This window comes from Pteropus vampyrus, unplaced genomic scaffold, assembly GCF_000151845.1.
Source record: "Pteropus vampyrus isolate Shadow unplaced genomic scaffold, Pvam_2.0 Scaffold152, whole genome shotgun sequence".
Classification (NCBI taxonomy): Eukaryota; Metazoa; Chordata; class Mammalia; order Chiroptera; family Pteropodidae; genus Pteropus; species Pteropus vampyrus.
In genome coordinates this window covers 4,242,227-4,259,127 of record NW_011888933.1, presented here as the reverse complement: position 1 = coordinate 4,259,127, position 16,901 = coordinate 4,242,227, and the positions used below count along the sequence as shown (strand labels likewise).

General features: G+C 36.7%; 1 pseudogene; it reads right to left on the bottom strand.

Annotated features, from left to right (window-relative positions):
• Positions 1-646: 646 nt before the first annotated feature.
• Positions 647-768, bottom strand: LOC111745363 (annotated as a pseudogene).
• Between the last annotated feature and the right edge of the window lie 16,133 nt (positions 769-16,901).

Here is a 16,901-nt window from a genome sequence, read left to right as displayed (position 1 = left end):
GACACTTTTTTTCACTGTCTTCTCCCCTTCCTAGACCTAAGTAGGAAAAGCTCCTTTTAGTTCCTTCCAAATGTAAATATATTACCTGAGAAGGGTACTAAGTTAACTCATTAGCACCTCCTAACACATGAGCAGAGTTTACCAGATTAACTACAGAAAACAAGATCCTGAGGCAATGGGATATCAGTTGCATAAATGTTGACACAGACAAGCTAGCATGGAAAGTAAATAAATAATGTTCTATCTTATATTGGTTTGGGGAGGTGCACTTTCTGAGGTGCTTTTGTTATCAGGCTCATTTAATCCTCAGAGACCTCCGTGTGAGAGAGGAGGCTCAATCAGCTTTAAAGCATGGACCCAGCCTCAAACAGCTCACAAATGACAGAGCTGGAACTGGAGTGCAAATCTGCTGATATGGAAGTCCAAAGGAGGCCCAAATGTCTGGAGGCCAGAATGAAAACACTGAAAAAGAAGAAAACAGCTGGGCAAGATGAGGATTTCTTAAAGATGGAATAAGAGATGGGGTGCTTCCCCGTTATGAAGGGGGAAGTGTGTTTGCAATTTTTTTTTTTTTTTTAGACGAGGCAACCCTTGCTTGACCTCACAGATTACAAGGATTTGTCAGCTTACAATCTCTTAGTTTTTACACCTACAGCACCTGGTCTTCCTAGGTGGTCTCCCATTCAAGTACTAACCAAGCTCGACCATGCTTAGCTTCTTCCAAGATCAGACGAAATCGGGCATGTTCAGGGTGGCATGGCCGTAGACTGCGACTTTTGTTTCTATATTTGTCCCTACCTTATTTATACTGAATTACACATGGTACAGTTTTTTTGGTGACCTGGAATAGCTTAATATCCAGTTCTCAAATAAAGTCCCCAGAATATTCATGATCTTGTTGTTTTTACACACAGCTGAAAGCAAAATAAGATATCATTTTAAATTTCCTAAAAAACAATCTTCAAATGATACTAGCTTCATTTTTTTTGTATTCTTGACTACATATATGATATTCAATTTTTTTACTTCCTTGAAAAACTATTGATAATTACCCCTGTTACAGTCACATGAAATCTAGGGCATAGTGAGTTTAAATATCAAAAGATAACCTATTTTTACATCTTTCCTGTGGAAAACGCTTAAAGATTCTTATATATTTTGCTGATTTTATAAGTCATACCTATTTGTAGCTTTATAAACTCAAACATTAAAGAAGTGTATAAATGAAACAGCAATGTTTCCCCCATAATCCCATTCTTTAGCATGAACCACAATTAATAGCTATGCAGCTCTTCTTCAGGCTTTTTATTTTACAGAATTTGTGAAGCCCTTCCACATACTTCATCTCATTGAAACCTCACAACAGTAGTATTCAATTATAAATGTGAGATTGGGGAAATTGTTTTCCAGTGAACTTTAATAACCTTCTCACAAAAGGGAGCTACCATGACTGACTACCTTCTATTCACATTTTTGCAAACCCAAGCCTAGATTGATTCACTGTGACCTTTCATGCTCAATTCATATAGCAAAGAACAGACTGGGCTGTGGAGAGCAGAATCAATTCAAAATCTGCTAAGCATTTTGGTTCTATCAGCTACGGCCTTAGCTAAATGCAAAATATTTGCATGGGTAATAGATAAAGATGTAGCAATCTTCCAAAATACTCGAAAGAATGCATCTTCAAGATCACTAACACAGAAACATATGGGACCAGCCAGTCTAAACTGTGGTATAAAATTGAGTTCAAATTAGAGTAAATTGTGGTATCTCCTCCCATATAAGTGGGTAGATATATACTTCACACGCCAATTACCACTGGAGATAAAGTAACAGCTCTCAAATTAATGGAATAAAACAAGTCCCCCCAGGCTAACAGCACAGTCTTGGGGTTAGCTGCTTAATTAGTGGGGTCTTTGTTCTAATAGATCTTTTAGATAGGATCTTGAAATCAAGTCCGGGTGGGGGAGGAGGGAAGTAGAGAGAGCTTGGAGTCTTAGATGAATCCAGTTACCATATTTTTAAACTACACTAATGGAAAGATAAGGATTCCAAAAAGCCAAATTAACTTCATCTCTTAAATTAGTTTGTATATAACGAACTATTTATTTTGGCCTGGGAAGTTACTTCAACAAAGCCATTATGATGGCCAAGGACTAACCATGATTAAATTTCACTCCAAGGACAAACTGAAGGATAGTGCATATTTTTTTAATCTTCATCTATTTTCTAAATCATGAGCAAAAATGTTTACTAGGTAAATTAGTCATCTTTACTATTGTGGCTTTAACGTTTGATGCCTGAATTCTTCTCTTTCAATTCTTTGGTTTCAACCTGAAGCAGGAAGAAGTGACAACTGAAGTAGATTTGATTTTCACTGAAACAAAAAGGCAGCAACAAGTCTCTGAGCTCCCTGGACTCTGAACAAAATGCAGAATGACATAGAGTACTGTGACCTAGCTTGAAATGTTGTAATGGCCCTGATAGTGATTCATGTCTTCGCAAAACAAAGGGCTATCTCTCTAACCCTTCACAGCTTAGGCAGTGCCTCCTCCACTGAGCTGCCTTTGATGATGAGACTCTGGCAGCTGGTCTAAGAGAGAAAAGAACATTCAGGGAATTTTAAGTGGTTTGGATCAGCAATTGTCATATGCAATTGATGTTCATTTACATTTCACTAGCCAAACTCTAATGTTGCTGAAAATTGGAAAAAAATATTTCAAATACTAATCAAGCCCAATCCTATTTTAATGTAAAAAATGAGCTGTCTTACCTTTTTTCAGTCCTAGCCTCAGAGGGAGATTTAATATTTCCTGATAGTGCTTTAAATACTTTGCTGTTCAGACTTCAGTGAATCCACAATAATTACATCAGTTAAACCAGCTTGGTTTTTCCAAAGCTGTTTCAAGTTTAGGGTACCTTTGAACTTCTTATCATGGCATTCATCCTTTGATGTCAGGTTTCATAGAAAAGGGCCAATCCTCAGATAGATCACTTAACCATTTAACCCATTTACCTATCAATTGTTTATATTTTAATCTATCGACTTATTGGTCGACAATTTCCCAGCCTCCTTCTTTCCAGGAAGTTTAATTGCACAGAATCTAGGAGCCATATGCTATTCCCAGTGGAGAGTTTCAAGAAAGTCCCAGTGATTTTTAATTCCCAGAAGATCAAGCAATAAAGACTTCAGTAGATTATCATTAAGAACTTACTTAACATTTAGTGTCTAATTAAGCCTTTTATAGGAGCTTTTATTTTGTCATTTCTATAAAGAAGGCTAAAAAATTATCTTTGTTTCACAGGTGAAGAAAGTGTGAAATATCAATATACCATTGTGTTTTTTTTGGCGGGGGGGCGGTGAGTACCAGTTTCTTTAAGGAAAAATTAATTATACTCACCCCTCATTACTCCCTCAAGAAATCCAACAATTTCATCATAGTTTTGGCTGCAATCAGTGTGCTCATTCTTACTGAACCACACTTTCCAGTAAAATGAGATCTTCTTGATATGCTGTATTGGCAATCGCAGGCTTCACTTCTATAATTGAACAAACAAAAGAGCACATATTTTCCTTCAGAATCACCAAAGAGCACTAAACACATTTACATAAAGCCATAAAGCAAGTGGAAGAATTAGAAGGCTTCCCCTCTGAGTGAGCAGTGGCAAGCCTAGTCTTCCTAGTCTACCATGAGGGTAGTAGGTATAGATCCTCTTTATTTCTCTAGATGACCACTGAATCCCCACAGCAGAATTTGTCTTAGCTTCCTTGAAAGTATAAAGAGTACCACTACAAACCAGTGGTCATATTCTGGAACTTTTTAGTTATTTTCCCCATAATTTCCTGTGTAAAAATAAATTAGAAGTCATAGAGTGGATGTTTATTAATAAAAAAAGAAATTAGCAAAGAGGTAAACGTAAATAATTGTGAAATTAGAGCAGGCCTGCACAATACAGACATTTTAGAGTCCAGATAGAGGAGAGATGATAACAAGACAAGGTTTGCTCTGAAATTCTCAGTCAACATTTATCATGTTTTTCTCTTAATTTTCTAATAACCATTTATTATTTTATACTTCATTATCTCTTATAAATCCAAACTCTCGTTATTTAATGCTCTATTTTTTAATACTGCCTTACCCCATTTGCATGCTGCTCCAAGATAAATATCAGCAACTAAATTTTCTGTTTTCATTTTAAGTGGGAAAACTTTTGATGATATTAATAGGCTAACTTAGAAAAGGTTACCTATCGAGGCATAAATTTATACTGTGTGTATTATTAAAGCTAAGTTGAGATGCTATATGGTAAGATTTTCAAATTTGGGGTCAGAGGAAATAGGTCTAGTTCTGATTTTGCCCTTTAAGTTGTGTATATGTCAGTTAGTGTTAGCTCTCTCTGTTAGGGTGATCATTTGCCCTAACTCCAAATTCACACCCTAAGTGTCATCACCTAGCCATATAATCCGAAAGCCTAGCCTTCAAAGGTGGTTCCAGCAAAGATATAGCTGCCATATTATAAGCTTTAAGATTATAGCCTCACAGCAGCCATATTATAAGCTTTAAGATTATAGCCTCACATTAAGAATGGCACAGTGGAAAGATGGGCAACTGCTTAACTGCTGAGTCCCTGATAGCGTTTTGGAGTCTCCGTACCAACCCAAACTTGCCTATATCTGACTTGTGATGATTTAAAAAAATAAATCTTATTTAGCTGTTTTGTTGTTATTACATGAAGCTGAAAATGATACCTGTTGATAACAATGGCCATGTTATTCTCCCCTTCTACCAAGATTATTCTTAATTTACTACCAAACTCATTTCCAGCATAAGGCATATACTGTCATTGCCCCAGCTTCCACTGTATGGGTGACTAGATAATTAGTCTAGAAAGGGTGGGCTTTATGTCTTTGGTACCTTGCACTAAAGAAGGCCTCAGGGTAATAAGATGACATTGTACAAAGAGCATAGCTATGCTTTGGTTAATCTGACTCTCATGATGAGTTTAATTCACGCACTCTGAGCCTCAGCTTCCTTATTTCTAAAATAAAGACTATAATGTCTACTTAAATATTTACTGAGAGGAGTGTGAAATGGCTCACTCAAGTTAGACATGTGTATATGTTTTTCTTTGTTATGAATTCCCCTCTCTCATGAATACAAATGGAACAAATTATCTCATTTTTTACCACTCTTTTCTCAGTGCAATCCTTCAGTCTTCTCGTTACAATGCCCTTTGGAAAAACATCTGGTCGTGGAATTTGACCTTGGTTTTCATTTTATCTAGATTTCGTGTGATTAAAAAGTTGGTGGGGAAGGGAGTGGGAAGAAGGAAAAGGTCCGTAGAGTATAGCCCTAGGCATGGATGACTCGTTCTCAGGCAGAAGAGAACTGACAAGAAAGAAGAAGCAGGCAAATATCTCCCCTTTCTTCAGAGCATTCATTTTTTCCACATGTGAAAAAGGGAGCCATGTTTGTGACCATCTTTTTTGGCTCACAAAGTCTATCTGCAGTTTTAATTAGGGTTTCCTTGAAAGCTAAATCTTCTGAGATGTGCTTTTGAAATGAAGTCATAATCACCTATAGTACATATTTATAATGCATGTATATATGTACACATACCAATACATATTTATATATAACATTAGAGTCCGTTACCATGGAAACTATTACAGTACTAACAAATTAAGCATTGTGACACCACTGTAATAAGAAAAAAGAAATTCAAATGAAACAGCAAGCATTTGTTTAAGCACAAATAGCTTTAGTAATTAAATACACAGAGACAATACAGAAAACCACAAATTAATATTTAGAAGCCTTTTCCAAGATGAAAATCGGCTTTGATGTTGTTTTTCTTTTTCCATTGCATTACATTATACATCTTTATAAATTAAGTTTGGCATTAGGTTAACAAGAATAGATCAGCTGCATTGGAGCCCTCACACACCTAAAAGCTCTGCTCTCATTCTAAATAGTTACACCTTCCATAGTCAGTAAAAAAGAATTTATGGCTCTTTTTATTCATCAAAAAGAAGACTTTTTAAAAAGAAAGCTCAAATGTGAAGTTGGTCTTACATCCTTGTTTCATTCAGACAACATGTAGAACTACCCCTGGGGTTTTGAATATATTAACATCTTTTCACAATTAACCCTAATGGGACAAGTGTAGCATTTTTTCAAGCAGATATATTCAAAGCTGAAAAATACATATGTTTAAATAGATCTCATTATATCAGCTACACCAAATCTCTCCTCTTTATATACAGAGGATTGTACCTCTTTTCACTGTCATGCAACATTAAAATAGGAAGGCATACACAAGGATGACATGGATTTGACAAAAAATTAATGATTTGTACATCACTTTAATGCTTCAAATCTGCAATTCATGTATGCTAATTAGTTCATAATGGGCTGTTGAAGAACAGAACTGTCATCCTGCTGCTTCGTAGGTTTCTGGAAGCTCCGATTCAGCACAGACTTGCTAGTTGGCTGCTGGATTCTGGGCTATAACACAGCAGATCTATGATAGCATTTTTCCCCCACGCAATTGTTTCCTGGATGTGGTGCTTTAATCTATCAGAGTTATGATGGCATATCTCAAATAAGTGGTTCCTGGGTGCCGCAATACATACCCGGAGCAATAGCATAGCATCGCTATATCTAAATGATTGATTTCTGGATTTTAGGCTGTCAGGCTATACCTCAGAGGGCAGCTGTCAGCTTTCTAAATGTATGAAGTTGTATTATGCAGCACATTTTGAAAATGTATGTACAACTTTTTTTTATTTACAGATAAAAAGGGCTGTAAAAGTTGGAGAGAGAGAACAAAGGGGGCTAAAAAGATCAGATATCTTTTCTTACTGTGAAATCACATCTATCTCTACAACGCAAGAAAAGCAGCTACCAGTCCCTTTTTTTGAGGGGTCTTTGTGCTTCCAGGGCGGAGACAAAGACTGTCACAACAGCAGAGAGTGTAAGGCTGAATTGCTTCACAAACCAAATAAAAACACAAGGACTTGCTGGAAGCTTCGAGATTTGAAAACAAGTTGCTCTGTTTTTATTGGAGAGAAAACTGATTTTCTCTGATCTCATGATAGAGACTTGACCCAATATGTTTCTCATATCTCATTGGCCGATCTGAAAACCCAGCTGCTGTGTGTGTCCAGGGAGAAGACTGCCCCAAAGAAACAAGCATCGAACTTATTTTCAGGTTCGAAATATCAGCTATGTTCCTCATGGCTGAAATTTTGTCTTAAAGGCTCCAAAATGAAGATGTATTTAATTAAAATTTCTTTTTCTGCTGGAAAATACAAACAAGAGACCATAATGGAAGTACTGAGCCAGGCCAGGGGAAAAATATCTCAAATGTAGTTGAGTTGTTAAGGGATTTTAGATAATTAGAAATAGGCATTTTATAATATGCAAAATAGTGCTAGACTAACAGAGAGTTTTAAAGTGATAAATAAGAATTATTGTTTGTTAGAGCTTTATTTATTAGAGCTTTATTTAAGGCCTTTATGTAAGCACGCAGGGGGCAAATGTGCTGATAAGAATAGGTGTTTAATAAATGTTGAGTGAATGAGGGTTGTTCTTTAAATAATGTTGCAAAGATATAGAGTGATATTCCAACCTAGAGGTTGCACATGACTCTCCAGTCAGCAACAGGAAAACTCAAGTCAACAGTAAAAACAATATTTTATTTTCATTAGACATCTGAATAACACTTTCTTGTGATGGAAACCAAACCACAAATGTGAAGCTCCCTCTAATGGTTGGGTTATGCAAATTTGCAGTTTTAGAGTTGTGTTTTGGTAAATCAACATTTAGGAGTGGGTTGGCTAGGTCATTTAGGAGATGTATGCTTAGCATTTTGAGAAACTGTTAAACTGTTTTCCAAACTGGTGGTACCATTTTACATTTCTACCAGCAGTTTAGAGAGTCCCTGTTCCTCCCCATCCTCACCAACATTTGACATGGCCATTCTTTTTAACTTTATACATTGTAGTAATGTAATTATATCTTGCTGTGGTTTTGATTTGCATTTCCTTCATGGCTACTGATCTTCAGCATCTCTTCATGTTCTTATTTGCCATCTGTATACCTTTTTTTGGTCAAGTGACTATTTAGATCTTTAGCCCATGTTTTACTTGGGTTGTTTGTTTGTTTTATTATCAAGTTTTGAGAGTTCTTTGCATACTTTGGATACAGTTTTTTAAAATTAGATATGTAATTTGCAAATATTTTCTCATAGCCTGAGTCTTTTCTTTTCATTCTCTTAGCACTATTTTTTGAAGAGTAGATGCTCTTTATTTTGATGGTCACGTATCTATATCTATAGGTCTGTAGATATAAAATCTTTTGGTGTCTTTTTTCCCTTATCAGTCTGCTAGAAGTTTATCTATTTATTATCTTCTCAAAAAAAAAAACAGATTTTGTTTTCATTAATTTTCACCCATTGTTTTTCTGTTTTCAGTTTCATTGATATCTGCTTGGTATTTATTATTTCTTTTTATCTACTTATTATACACTTCATTTGCTCTTCTTTTTCTGCTTCTTAAGTTTGGATGCTGAGTTAATCGATTTTACGCCAAAGAGAAATGAACCAATATGTGCATGCAAAGATTGTTACACATATATTCATAGAAGCTTTATTTTTAATAGTTGAAACCTGGAAACTACTCAAATACTTATCAACAGGTGAATAAATATATAAACTGTGCTATATTTATACAATGGACTAATATTCAGTAATAAAAAGAGAAGTATTATTATACAAACTATGTAGATATATCTGAAAATAACTACGATAGTAAAAAAATGGAAAAAAGAGGATATACTATATGATTTCGTGTATGTAAAATTTTTTAAAATGTAAAATAATCTATAATGACACAGATTAATAGTTGCCTTGGGATGAGCATGGAAGCATAATAAAAAGGTATTCGAAAGGGGCAACAGGATATTTTTGACAGTGATGGAAATGCTTGTTAACACGATAGTAATCAATGTTTCATGGATGTACATATATGTTAAAGCTAATCAAATTGTCTACAGCGCATCTTCAATTAACATCATTGATAGGTGCTTAGAACTTTGGCAAAATAACATATAATGAAACCAATTTTATCAGAGGCTACTTGACATAAACAAGAGTTAAGTTCCCACAATATCTCATTAACATAATTAAATGATATTGAATGAAACAGTGTTATTTGAGTACCTTCTGCATTTCAAATATGTACAGTTTATTGTGTGTCTATTATATCTCTAAAAAGCTCTTTAAAAGGCACCATTACTCACACCTGTCAGAGTGGCTATCATCAATAAATCAACAAATAACAAGTTGCTGGAGAGGATTTGGAGAAAAGAGAATCCTTCTATACTGTTAATGGGATTGTAAATTAGTGCAGCCACTGTGGAAAACAGTATGGAGATTCCTAAACAAATTAAAAATACATCTGCTATACAATCTAGCAATTCTACTTCTAGGCATTTGTCCAAAGAAAACAAAAACACAAATTTGAAAAGATATATGCACCCCTCTGCTCATTGTTGCATTGCTAGTAATAGTTGAGATATGAAAGCAACCTAGACGTCCGTCAATAAATGACTGGATAAAGAGATGTGGTATGTGTATGTATATATATATATATATATACACGCACACATACACAATGAAATATTATTCAGCAATAAAAAAGAATGAACTCTTGCCATTTGCAACAACATGAATGGATCTACAGGGTACATTAAGTGAAATAAGTCAGACAAGGAAAGACAAATACCATATGATTTCACTTATATGTGGAATCTAAAAGAAAACAACAAATAGATGAACAAAACAAAACAGAAACATACCCATAAATATAGAGAACAAACTGATGGCTGCCAAAGGGGAGAGGATGAAGGATGGGAATAAAAAAATTAAAATAAAATCGATAAACATAAACAAAAAAAAGAGAGTTATGGTGCTGAAATGAAGTGACATTCAAGATCTGAAATAAAGTTATGAATTTTGCAAAAAACCCCACCTTTATGAGAATGATAAAGGCTATAGAAGAGAAAATATTTATTTGCAATAATTATATTAGACTTGTATCCATAATATATAAAGAATGGTTACAATTCAATAATAAGGAGAGAAATAACCTAAGAAAACGATGGACAAGAGATTTCAACAGGTATTTCTTAAAGGAATATATATGAATAGCCAATAAGCCTATAAAAAGATACTCAACAATATTTGTCATCAGGGAAATACAATTTGAAACCACAATGAGATACCACTACATCCATTAGGATGACTAAAATGAAAAAGAACGATAACATAAAAAATTGTCTATGATATAATAGAGCTAGACTTTTAATACATGGCTGGAGTGAGTGTAAACTTACGAAACCAGTTTCTTTAAAAAGTTAAACATACGTTGCCTCTGAAGTACCAGACATGAATGAAGATATCTTGGAAAGAGTCCTCCAGCCCCAGCTGACTTCATGTGGATCAGAGATGAACTGCCCAGACAATCCCTTCCTGAATGCCTGATCCACAAAATTATTAATTAAATTTAAAAATTTTAAAGTGAAATATATATGATCCCAAAGACCCAGCAATTTCTCTCCTGCATGTGTCCCCAAGAGAATTAAAAGCATGCATCACATAATATCTGAATATTCATAGCAGCTTTATTCAAAATAGATCTGAACTGGAAACAATCCCTCCCCTGCTTTGGGGACTCCAATTACATGTATATTTGGTGTTTAAAATTGTCCCCCAGCTCACAGATGTTCTGCTCATTTTATTTTTCTACTTAAAAAAATTGTCTCTGGGTTTCATTTTGGATAGCTTCTGTTGCTATATCTTCAAGCTTACTAATCTTTTTTTCTTCGATGTTTAATCTGCTGTAGTTTTCATTTCAGATATTATAGTCTTCAACCTTCAGAAGGTCAGTTTGGGTTCTTTGAATGTCTTCCATGTGTCTGGTCTTCATGTGCAATCTTTCCTCTAGCCTCTTGAACTTATGAAATACTGTTATAATAAAGCTTTCTTTTTTTGTCTACTTATTCTATTATCTATATAATTCTTATATGTTTTAATTGATTGATTTTTGTCCTCATTATGGGTCATATTTTTCTGCTTTCAGTGTTACTTCAAAATGTTAATTCTGTTTACTTCTGGATAGATGTCAGACATTGTGAATTTTACCTTTTTGGATGTTAGATATTTTTATATTTCTGTAAATATTCTTGAGATTTGTTCTGCTATGCAGTTGAGTTACAGTTTGATGCTTTCAGAACTTGCTTTTCAGCTTTGTTATGTGGTACTAGAGCAGCCTTTATTTTATGGTAACTTTATCTCAATATTGAAGCTAAAATTTCTGAAAACTCTACCCAATGCCCCATGAATTATGAAGTTTTCCACTCTGCCTGGTGGGAACAGAAACTATTGCTGGCTTTGTGTGAGTTCCTATTACTGACCCTCTAATCTTTTCAAAGAGTTCTTTCCCCACACCTGGGTGGTGTCCTTCCACACCTGCACTGATCAGTACTGAGCTGAAGACTCAAGCAGGACTCTCTACAGGAGACCACTGTACTCTGCCTGAGTTCCCACTCTCTGTGCCTCAGCCAGAAACTATCTCCAGGCAGCAAATTGGGGCAAGTGTAGGGCTCACTGCATTCATTACCCATCTCTCAGGACTCACTTTTTTTCACTGCTTGCTGTCCAAATATTAATGACCACTGTGCCATATATTTTGTCCAATTTTTTTTAGCTGTTTCAAGAATAAAGGTAATATAGGTTTCTGTTATTTAGATATGGCAAAAATTTCATTTAAGTCTAATTTTGCCCCACTACTTAATGATATCTTTTGATGAGCAGTTTTTAATTTTCGATAAGTCCATTTCTTAAACTTTTTTCTTTCATTGTGGTAAGGACCGTGAAGAATACAATAATAAGTAAAATACATCATCTGCTTATCCAAGAAGTTTTCAATATTGTAAAGGAATAGAACGTTACAAATCATACTTTGTGGTAAAGAAGATTCAGATGGTTAGTTGAGATGAATAGAGGAATAATAGTTAATTATAGAAATGGCCTATAGCTTGTGGGTCAAAAATAGAAAAAGGTATTGTGTTAGGCAGAAAAATAGCCTCCAGAGATGTCAAAGTCTTAATCATTGGAACTGTGAATATATTACCTTATAGAGCAAAAGGGATTTTGCAGATGTGATTAAGTTAAAGATCTTGAGATGGAGAGATGATCCTGGGTTATCTGAGTGAGCCCAATGTAATCACGAAGGTCCTTATAAGAGCAAGAGGGAGACAGGAGAGTCAGAAAAAGAGATGTGACAATAGAAGCAGGCGTCGGAGCTATGGGATTGCTGGAAGGGGCCATGATCCAAGGATTGAGGGTAACTTCTAGATGCTGGAAAAAGCAAGGGAACACACTTTCCTTTAGAGTCTCCAGAAGGAATATAACTCTACCAAAACTTTAATTTTAGTTCAGTGAGACCCATTTTGGACTTCTGAACTCCAGAATTATGAGATGATAAATTTGTGCTGTTTTAAACCACTAAGTTTGTGATTATTTGTCATGGAGGCAACAGGAAAGTAAAACAGGTTTTAAATAGAAGGGATCCTTTTTTGTTCCAGTCCCAACAGTGAAGTTGCTAGGGGACTAAATGTCCCATATGGAGGCCTCTTCTTCCAGCAGTGATCATCATTTACCTGCTGCTGATACATGAATGAAATTCAAAGTACTTGAGACTTTCTGTTAACCTCTTTTGTGGAATAAGTACTTGGATACAAAATGATGGGTGATTCTTAAGCAGGTGCTTGTAGCAACACTGGCTTCCTGTAAATCAGGAGTTCGCCACCCTCTACCCCCACTCCCACATGGGAACCACATTACACAAAGGCTGAAGGCAGGCAATAGCTTTATAAGACCTGAAATGGAAAACTTTATAATATTTTAGCACTCTAAATGGAATACTCTTCTCTTCTTTATCAGATTTAAGTCTGATCTACTTATGATCAGAAACACAGGCTTGAATATCCCAAAATAGAGGACTGGCTATACATTACTCTCTTGGCCATATTTCTCTTCAGTTTGATTTCCGTTTTCTTGAAGGAATTTCTAGTATTTATCCAGTGAAGTCCTTGTCATGATGTCTGGACATCTTTGTGTCCACCTGAGGTTAAGTCAAAATACTTCTTTATTAATGAAAATGCCTTAATAACCAACATAAATTATCTGTATAAAGACTCCAAGCAAACTCAAGCCCTTTGCCCAGATAAATTGCGTTAGAGAGTCAGCAGCCAAGGAGATAAAATGCAGAGAGCTAGGCAGTCTCCTTCCTGTCCCTGGTGGGAATAGAGCCATAGGGCACATGGTTGTCACTTTGGGTTATAAAAGTTCTATTTGCATGTGGAGATGTGCTCAGACAAGCAACGAGCTGAACTGTGCACAAGCATTGTGTTGGATGAGAACCTTGCTCCTGGCGAAATAGCAAATAGCAGGGTGCATTGTTGAGGCTAATCCCTGCTCACTTGGCCTCTCCATGAGAAATGAATAATGCTCCACAGGTTCATAAATCCAGGCATCACGCTGAAAGTCCAGGCAAGGCTAGGTGGAGACAGTGAGCTTAATGATCAGATTGATCCATTTCTTTTGGGGTGGAGGAGTGGGGTTTCATAAGGTTCTCGTGAAGCAAGCCGAGACAAGATTTCAAAACAGACTGGGCGAGACAAGATGTTCATGAGTGGGATTAGGTTTACAGTGTCCTAAATCTGTTTGGCTAATTATTTCATTTACTAGCTGAGTAATGCTTTCACATTCAGGCTGTGTCTACAGGGGATCAAGACAATTGTAAAAAAAAAGAAAGAAAAAAAAATTCAGATAACCAACTTTTCCTTTCTTGCTCACTTAATATCAGGGAATTGGTTTGATTGACCTAGTTTTCTTTATTTTTCATTTTAGTTGGTTGAAATAATTCGTTTATTTTATTTATCTAGGAAAGTTTCCATTTTATAATGGGTTCAGCGTGCAGTTGTTATGTGTCCCAGATTTAAACCTTCTTTCGTTTCTTTTTTCCATCTCCTGTCTTGGGAGATTCTCAATATGGCAGAGGCTAGAACAAGACTAGTATAAATGAGTTGTGGTTCTAATTTTTTATGCTATCATCTGGCTCTCAGAATACTGATACAAGGTTCTCCATTTGTGAAGTTGCCAGCGAAATGGTAGGTAGAGGTTGGGAACAGAGTTTAAAGAGGTCTGGTTGGGAGAAACAGTGAGGGGACATACGCCTCTTAGCAGCCTGTCAGACTGGAGGATGTATGCCAATACATGTGAACTGCGAGGTTCATGAGGCTGGAGAGAAGGCTTTTAAAGTGGGAGGAATTCAAGGAAGTTTGGTCCTAAGTGTTAGATGATTAGGCAAAGAAAATTTAATGTAGGAAAACTCTATGAACAGAATTAATGGAGTCATGGTTCAGGTGGTTTTTAAAAACAATTTTCACCTGAGACCAGGAGGTCCAAAAAGAACAGGACTTCTTTCCTTAATAACTATAGAGCTAGAAAAGATGTTTCAGTCTTAAACTTGGAAATGAAACTGAAATATGAAATTATAAAATCTAAGCCATTTGCATTCAAGTAGCCTCCATGCTATTACTTTATGCAGCAAATGAATTATTGAGCACCTCTGATGTGCAAGGCACCTATTAGGCAGTCATATTTCAGCAGTGGACAAGACAGACATGGTTCTTACCTTTCGTGGATATTAAAATTTGGGGAGAAGATAAATAAGGCAGGCTGAAGAATGGCCTCCCAAACATGTCCATGTCCTAAATACTGGAACTTGTAAATATGTTACCTTGCATAGTTAAAAGGACTTTGCAAATGTGGTTAAGTTCTTGAGATGGAGAGGGTCTCCCGGATTATCCAGGAGGGCCCAGTGGAATCATAAGAGTCCTTATGGGAGAGAGGCATCAGAGTCAAAGGGAGACGTGAGAACAAAGCAGAGGCTGAAGAGAGACAATGCTTCGTCACTAGCTGTGAAAGTGGAGGAAAGGGCCATGAGCAAAGGAATATAGGTGACCTTCAGCAGCAAGAAAACTGGTTCTGCCTCAAAGCCTCCAGAGGGAGAGCAGTCTTGCTGACTGACACCTTGATTTCAGCTCAGTGAAACCCTTTCAGATTTCTGATCTCCAGACTGTAAGATAATAAATTTGAGTTATTTTAAGCCACAAAGTTTATGATAATTTGTTGCAGCAGCAATAGGCAAATAATACCAACAACGAGCAAGTAATCGTGATAAATGCTGTTTCACGTCCTTGTGAGGGTGCCATGAAGAGAGAGCACAGAGTCACTAGAAAGCATAACCTCCCTAATATCAAATGGGGCCAGAGCTCACCTCCCTAAACTTCTCATCTTCTGGAGCAGATAGAGTAAGTTGTCCAGAAGGAAATGAGGAAGGATGTGTTGCAGGCGGAATGACCTTGGTATGGCCCCACTGCTTGAGGGACTTTGACCCATTGGAAAACAGGAAGAGAGATGGCACTAGCTGTAGCACAGTGAGCAAGGGAACTGCAGCAGCAATAGCAGCGGGAAGGGAGCCGATTCTATCAGGATTGATAAATAGACTATATAGCAGTTTTAGATTTTATTCAGAAGAAAGGGAGCAACCTTAGAAGGATCATAATAAGTAGGTGCCAAGATCAGATTCATGTTTTTAGGGTTCAGTGGTGGCTCTCCCCCAAAGGATATGTCTACCCAAAAACTCTAGTCGTGACTTTATTTTGAAAGGGTTCTTTGCAGAGGTAATTAAGTCAAGGATCTTGAGATGAGAGCATCCTGGATTATCTGGATGGGCCCTAAATCCTACAACAAGTGTCCTTGTAAGAGAAAGGCAAAGGGAAAGTAGAAGAGCATGTGAAGACAGAGGCAGAGATTGGGCTTCTGCAGCCACACATTATGGAACACCTGAAGCACCAGAACTCAGAGAGGCAAAGAGGGAGTCTCCACTAGACTCTCCAGAAGGAGTTTGGTCTTGCCAACACGTTGATGTCAGACCTTTGGCCTCCAGAGCAGTGGACGGGTATTGTTGTTTTTAAGCCACGCAGTTTGGGGTAATTCATTACACAGCCACAGGAAATTAATATAGGGTGGAAGAGAGATTCTTATTAAGCAGGCCTGAGGGTAGGGTGGAGGGAGGCAATGGATATATATGAGTGTGGAAAGATGGAACTGGGTATAAATGGGTGTGAAATTCCAGGTAAGTCTAGGCAGAGTGAAATCTAGAGGCAGGGGGAAAAAACATTGTCTGTGAGGCCAGTTCCTCTCACTGGGCCACAGCTAGAGTGCCCCCAGAACAGAATTCTCATACTGCTTTTCCAATATCTACCCAGTTTGAAAACAAAATCCAGTTAGAGATTGGAAGGAAACTACATCCCCCATCTCTCCTTCAGGTTCCATAAATACATGCAACTTCATTTAGTTCAGGCTCATTACCAGTAGAGCAAGTCACACAATTCAGTTCTTTTAATCATTTTTCTCATTATTTTTCGTTCTCTGTTTTAGTTGTCTCATATTTCTTCACTTCTGTCAACCAGTCTTTTGGTTATACATTTTTCTTGTCATTCGCCTTGGAAAAAAACAAAACTAAACAGCATAATTAGTACTGCTTGTATGAAAGATGTGACTTTTTAGGAGAAAAAAAAAGTTGCTATTAATTGCTGATTCACATTGTAAACATCTTCAACTCCTTGGAGCTGTACTGCATGTCTGGTCTCCACATAGCCCTTCATGGGGACCACAGAGCTCTGACTGTCAAGAAGTGGTGATTCAGGCATGACCGCAGTAGAGCGATGAGGACACAGGATGCAAGGCTAAGACTAGGGTTG